We start from the raw sequence: 7,406 nt of genomic DNA, 5'->3' as shown, positions 1-7,406 counted from the left end.
CTCCGCGGTGGCGACGCGGGACACGTGCTCTTGCAAGAGCCACCGACAGTCGCGGACCGCGGCGTGCTTTTGGTCGAGTGACAGACAGTCCATCCCGAGGGTCCTTTGCGGGCTTGATTTCTCCTCCGCTTCCCGCGTCGCTTTCTCTTTTTCATTTCTAGAGTTTGAACAGCCCGACGTTGCAGTCCCGCTAGTCGGGAGCTAAGCTAGCCACGGTTCTACTTATATTGGATCTCCTTTCACCGAGGTGTGCGCCATGGTTTGGCTGCTTCTGTGGGGAGAGCTGTCTGTTTCGTTCCCTAGTCTTCGCTCTGCTTGTCTTTGCTTTCCACACCCACTTCCAAAGAACAAAAGCACTGTGTGTGTGTGTGTGTGTGTGTGTGTGCGCGCGCGCGGCAGCTTTGCACGGTAAGAGACGAGGTTGCTGGTCACAGCCGCACCCGCGCCTTATCGATTAGACAGCGTTGCGTCCTCCCATGTAGGTAATGACCTTTGGATCTCATCCTCGAGGTTCTGGACAACTTCCTGAGAGTTAGCATTCTGGAGGTTTGTGGTAATGGTCGTTTTGCTTTCTGCGTCCTGGAAGACCTGGAAGACTTAGCTGTAGAAGTAGGAAGCATGGCTGACTTAAGTATTAGCGTCCTAGCCTATATCGGGGCAGGATTTTGTTTCACTATTACAGTTTTATTTATTTTTTTAAACTGGAATCCGTGGTTTTAGAGCAATAATAGCTGCTATTAGTGTGTAACCGCACCACATGGTTTGCACATATATTGTCATTCATCCTTTCAAGAGTCTTGTGAAGGTTGTTAGTTTATTATATTTTTAAGCCGGAAAATGGAAAGTTAGTGAGGTCGTGGAACTTACCGTGGTTACATTTTGCCACAGGAGAACCTTTGAGTGTTTTTACTAGAAACTAGATCTGAATCCAGCATCTGTATTCTGTTGTCCCACCATTGCTCTTGTTACTCCAGTTTCTTCACTAACATTATCAGAGTTTATGTATCCATAGTGTGCTTGTGTATGTGTGTGTGACAAATGACAGTCGTGATCTCGTGCAGCTTCTGTATGTGCTGTAGAATTACATATTGCAGACTGTCGAATGTATTTTCTGCAACATAGGCTGTTTTTTGAAAAGGCAAGTGGTAAAACTGATGAATAGAAGGCTCATAATTGTACAAAGCTTGCTATCTCAGTTTTAAGTAATTATAAAGGTATTAAATTGAATAATTGATAGACTATTGAATCTAACACTAGGCATAAGAGTAGTTCATTCAATCTTTCTGACAATTTGAGATGTTTGATAATTAGAAACAAAACCCCAAGCACTCACATCATTGCCAGGTGTGAAACAGATCATTGGAAAAGGTACTTATGGAGCACAAGGAGACAGAAAGGTTAAGAAATGTGTTTGGGGTTTGGTAGATGCATGAGAATAGTCTGGGACGCATTCTTTGAAGTCTTCCAGTTTATTTCAAGAATAGGAACTTACTCTAAAATGGCAGTAAATTCCAAACCAAAGAGCTGGCTCAGCAGAAAGGTAAATTCCAGGCAGAAGAGCTGACTCAGCAGAAAGAGGTATACCTTTTGAAGAGGGAGAGGAATCAATCATTTGCCAAAGTTGTATGGAACTTGGAACTGTCTTGGTTTATATAATCAAAAACCTATTCTAGCTTGCCTTTCCTATCAGGAAGAAGCCAGTATTTAACACTTTTTATGTAACTTCTTCCTAGTGCCTTGGAATTTACCTATCATTTATAATAATATTTCCACTAGAAAATGCTTTGGGAGCTCAGGAAAACCAGTTATGTGTTTGTGTGTTTGTATTCTGGTTTGTTGAAGCTCCAGTTTCCTTTTTTTTTTTTTTTTTTGGAGTGGAAATTTACAAATTCCGTGGCTGGACTTCTGGACTTTAGTGGAACCTGTGGAAAGATAGCTTGGGAGACTTTTGTAAGGGAGCTCTAAATACTATACAGGATTGATGGCTATTCAGGGTGTTAATTTAAGGAAGAGGCAGCTCCAGCCAGAATGAGTAAACATAAGAGAGAGAGGACTGTTTGTCCTGGGCAGTAGGTAGTCCATCTGGAGCAGCCAGGTCAAGCTGGAGCCTTGTAAAAAGGTCTCCACAAAGACCATCAGAAGACAATCTAAGCAGGCAGCCTTTGCCAGAAGGTTCATTCGAAACTGAGTTGCTTATGTTTGTTTTTAGCCAGTTAAAGTCAGAAAAATCTTACTTATAACCATAGTTAGCCAGTTATAGAAACAGCTAATGTTAACAGAGTCCTTACTGCATGCTAGCTGTTCTGACCGCCTGCGTTCTCATTTAATCTTCAAAACTGTATGTGATATATAACTTCATTCTGTCTGCTGCCTATAGCTGTTAAGGAATTTTGGGGTGGGGAGCAAGAGTTAAAGTTAAATTTTCAAGAGTGGAGCAGTTCTTAAAGTGAAATTCCAAGCAATGTCAGCATCACCTTGGAATTTTAGGAAGGCAAAATATTGGACTCAACCCTAGACTTTACAGTTTAATAGCTCCAGTCCACCAAGTGGTTCTGATAGACGTTAAGGTTTCCTAGTTGCTGTTTACCAAATGTGGAAACTAGTAAACTGAAACACATTTCGATTTTTAACTAGTGTTAAGTCTCAAACCTAGCTGCCTGTCTGTTCATTAAAATATAAATTCTCTACTTAAGAATTTCTAATCAAATCTGTTTGTGATAGGCCAGTAATATGTTTATTATTATGATGCAACCAGTTTATTTGAGGACCATTGCTACAAAAGCAATCTTTAAAGAAAGGTTCAATTCTGATATTTGAATAATCCATGAATACTTCAGACTAGGCATTTAATATCACTTTGGAGCTTGTGCCTGAACATTGATCAAATTGTTGAGTATTATGCTATGCTATGGTCATAGGCAGTGGAAGTTGTAGGATTTCAAGTGAAATAATTATTGAGAATGTTCTAGATCTCCTCAGATCCACCTTAAATTTTATTTTGTGAGAAATCATATACCACATGAGAGGGAAAAATACTCCATATTTTCTTAGAATTTATTGAATATTTACAGTGATAAAGAACAATGAAGTTCTGTTTTGTTGTTGGTGGTTGTTTTTATGTTTGTGTTGTCATTGTTGTAGCTTGTATTTGTGACCTTAGATTTAAACAGACCTGGCTTTGCACATTTTTTTGTTAATTATGTGATAAATGATTGATTAACATAGTTTAGATTATTGGAAGACTTGAACCTCACCTGTGCAGTACTATTGAAATGATAGACATTTATCTATGTACTTCAAATATTTATAAATTATCCAAAGATGATTGAGAGACCATTCATTTGCAAAGTAGTTATTGCTTCCTTTTTTTTTACATTATGACATCTATCAAAAATATATCAAAGGGAAAACTAAAGAGACTGTTGCTCATTATCTGAGTAGGGCATTAAAGCCATCTGAATGGCTCGGACAATTTGTTAGCATGCCTAAATCTGCATTCATTGTTGAGCGACATGTTAAGAAGCCCTGCATGTAAAAACTAAGTATTTAACATATAAAAACATAAATTCTTTTAAGCTTTATATTTTGGAGAGTTATATATAATCCATGCTGTTCTATAATAAGAAAACTGTAGGTGACCAAGATCAAATGAATGAAGAAACTTTGGAAGCTGGTAAATATTGTGGAGGAGTATTTATTATTTGCAATAAGCCAAAGCTCCAGTAGGATGGAGATTCTGCTTCTTCAGCTTATATCCTTCTTCATTATAGGAGTGTACTGGCTGGTTTTGAGTGTCAACTTGACACAAGGTGGAGTTATCACAGAAAAAGGGGCCTTCCTTGAGGAAATGCCTTCATGAGATCCATCTGTAAGGCATTTTCTCAATTAGTGATCAAGGATGGGAGGAGCCCATTGTGGGTGGTGCCATCCCTGGGCTGATAGACTTGGGTTCTATAAGAAAGCAAGCTGAGCCGGGCATGGTTGGGCACGCCTTTAATCCCGGCACTCAGGAGGCAGAGGCAGGCCGATTTCTGAGTTCAAGGCCAGCCAGGGCTATACAGAGAAACCCTGTCTGAAAAACCAAAAACAATAAACAAAAAAACAAGAAAGCAAGCTGAGCAAGCCAGTAACACCCTTCCATGGCCTCTTAAGGATTACAATTAAGTGATTGGATGAATCTCAGAAGAGACTTTGAACTTTTGACTTTTACCATTATTGAGACTGCTGTAGACTATGGGGACTCTGGAAGTTGGACTAAATGTATGTTTCAGTATACTATGTTTAGGCATGACCCCCATAGACTCATATGTTTGGACAAGCCTATGGGGACCAGGGAGTGGAATGTGATGGTTCGTAAATGCTCGGCCCAGGGAGTGGCACCATTAGAAGGTGTAGCTTTGTTGGTGTGTCACTGTGGGTGTGGGCTTTAATGCCCTCATCCTAGCTGCTTGGAAGTCAGTATTCTGCTAGCATCCTTCAGATGAAAGTGTAGAACTCTCGGCTCCTCCTGTACCATGCCTGCCAGGATGCTGCCATGCTCCTGCCTTGATGATAATGGACTGAACCTTTGAACCTGTAAGCTAGCCCCTATTAAATGTGTCCTTATAAAAGTTGCCTTGGTCATGGTGTCTTTTCACCACATTAAAACCCTAACTAAGACAAGGAGATAGTCTGATTTTCTATACTATCAATAGTCCACAGTCATGAAAATGGTGAATATGTGTTTGCCTCCTGCTGCTTCTAGTGTTTTTCTTTCCTCTCCTTCAGTTTTCTTTTCTCTTTCATGGCTGCTTGTTGGAACTGCTTGAGAAACCTTAAATGCCCGAGTCCTACTCAAACATAGTAATTGATATGGAGTATGTCCAGAATTTAAAGTACGGGTACCTTTAATGTATGAATGTATATTTAGCCCTTACACAGGGTATAACAGGTACAGTTTACATAGAAAGAAATTGAGAGCCCAAGAATTCAAATACAATTTTAAAGGATGAGAATCTAACATTGGTATTTTGACTCCTAAGTTCATATTTCTAAGCAATTAAGCTTTTAAGTATCTTTCTTTTTCTTCTCTCATATATTAAAATAGAATTACAGAAAAATAAATGAAAGTCCCATCCAGCCTTCTGCTATATTGAGGGATAATTGTTCTGCGTACTATTCAAACAAAATTCTTCACTGTCTAACCTGCTTTCTCAGGTGCAGTTCAGAAAATGATTTTACCGTCAGTCCTCTGAATGCACAGTCGTTACATCTCTAACATCATTTTCTCCACTTTTCCATTGCTTGCCTGTTCTACTCCATCTCCTTGGCTAGTCTTTGAACACAGGAAATACACTAAGTATACTTGTGCTTCAGTATTTCATGTTCCTTCCCCAAATGATCTCCACGTATCACCCTCTGACTTGGATCCAATGTCACGTGATTAGAGAAGACTTTCATCATTGGCTCATCTACTCCTGTCTTTCTCCAGTGATTATAGAAGGCCCGGTTCTAGGGTACAAGCTTACAGCTGTGTGGAGGACATGTATTCTTGTCCTCTGGGCAGCATTAAAGATTCAACTGAACTTCATAAGTGACATATGTGCCTTGGAGGTGAGACGGCAGATCAGTTACTAACTCATATTATTTGGGGAGAAAAATCAAGATGATGTACATGCCTTCACCCCCTATTATCTTCCATGATTTCTGCTCCCAATGTTGACTGTTCATTGAAAAGAATAGTATGAAATACAAACCAGTAAATTATTTGCTTGTTTGTTTTTAAGATTTGTTACGTGTTTAATGTAGATGGGTGTTTTGTCTGCATACATGTCTAACACCAGAAGAGACATCAGATCCCATGGGACTACAGTTGTGATCTGCCATGTAGGTGCTGGGAATTGAACTCAGGACCACCCAATGCTATTGATTACTAAGCCATCTCTCCAGCCCTTCAAACCAGTATTTTTGCAAATAGCAATAACAATCCTGTTTCTGCCTCTGATCATAGGATTCTTGACCTGAGTTTTTCAAAATTTTACATTTATATATTCTAGGCATTTCACAGAGAATATTTAAATGAAAAAAAAAAAAAGCCAGAAACCAACAACAATAGCAACAACAACAAAAATGGACCTACAGTACTGCCTCTAAAATGAGGTTGTTATATAAGTCATTTTTGTTAGAATACCTAAACTAGGAATATAGTTGTTTATCCTTAATGAAGTGATTCTATAAGAAGTAAATAGTATTTATTGAGTAAGTATGTTTATTTCAGTAAATATCTATCAGTATTCTTTTAGATTTTCACATTATGTTAGTAGAAAAGTTAATTTATAGCAGTTCAGATAGAAATATAGGTTTATTAAGTATTTCTGTGCAAAGCACTATGCTACCTCAGTCTTCACAGTTCCAGACTGTTGGTATACTCTCATTCCCTCACACACAGGCAAGGGGGTGGATGGATTCAGAAATGCTAGCATAAGTTGTTAGTTGTTAGTAACAGATTGGTATAGTTGACTCCAAGCTAAGGATCTTTCTATTTCTAAAATATTTGGATATGTTTAATGGAAAGAACAGAAGCACACAGGCCCCAAGGATGTGTTTAGTAGTCCACTTAGTAACAGCAAAGCAGAGCTGAATTCATCTGTTATGAAGTTACAGAAAGCTGTGGTTTCTTTCTTATTAGAAACACTTTTTAATATTAAATAGTGTAGAAGAAATAAAAACAAGAAGCATTTTTAATAAATAAATTATTTCTTCTTTCAGGTTTAATGCCAAATGATTTCAACTTTCATAAGAATTTCCTAAAGCCAAAGCTTACTGAGTAATTTTATATTTTATTGAACGCCATCATTAAATTTTAATAAGACTTCTAGAACTAAAAATTTTGGATTGTGCTTTGTACATCTATCTAGCATATTGTTCAATTTTTTTTTTTAATATCACCAGTCATCAAATGAAGTATTTGTGCAATTTCATCTTGGTAGATAACTAACGTTAATATCACCAGTGTTCAAATACATGTAAACAGCTTAGTAAGAAATACTTTGAGATTATGTCATTAGCATATGATAGTCAACTAGTGGATCTTCATGTCGGATTTTTATGAGGGCGTGTCATTGAATCACTTACAGTTTCTTGACAAGCATATTAGGTGGCTGTAGTAATTTTTCTAGGCTTGCTGTAGCAATTGTTCTAGATTTGCTAAATAGTTTTAAGCCCTCCGTTTGAGAAGAGTTGAATGACATCTTGTCTTCTGTCTACTAAGTCATGCAGAAGAGCTGTGTTTTGTCTGTCTTTGTCTACTTCTTTCAACAAAAAGAAAACAAAAGGTTTTTTTTTTATTTTTATAATTTCCATTTTTTTTTTTTTTTTTTTTTTTTTTTTTTTTTTTTTTTTTTTTTTTTTTTTTGAAGGCCTTATTT

The 7,406-nt window shown here is 37.7% G+C and overlaps 1 protein-coding gene across 12 annotated transcripts in view; it reads left to right on the top strand.

The window, feature by feature from the left end:
- The window catches only part of Ppip5k2 (diphosphoinositol pentakisphosphate kinase 2), a 66,159-nt gene that overhangs the window by 645 nt on the left and 58,108 nt on the right, over nt 1-7,406 (top strand). Inside the window, exon 1 of one of the 12 annotated variants that reach the window (XM_029539354.1) lies at nt 10-247. The exons of 9 other annotated variants lie outside the window; for them this stretch is intronic. The gene's annotated coding sequence lies outside the window, so the exon portion shown is untranslated. Of the gene's footprint in view, nt 1-9; nt 248-459; nt 483-508; nt 547-7,406 lie in introns of those variants that run through there. 2 more of the 12 variants (XM_029539356.1, XM_029539355.1) reach the window with 2 other exon arrangements.

Source organism: Mus pahari, chromosome 5, assembly GCF_900095145.1.
Source record: "Mus pahari chromosome 5, PAHARI_EIJ_v1.1, whole genome shotgun sequence".
Taxonomy (NCBI): Eukaryota; Metazoa; Chordata; class Mammalia; order Rodentia; family Muridae; genus Mus; species Mus pahari.
The sequence above is the reverse complement of the archived record's forward strand: the minus strand, read 5'-3'. Positions and strand labels throughout refer to the sequence as shown.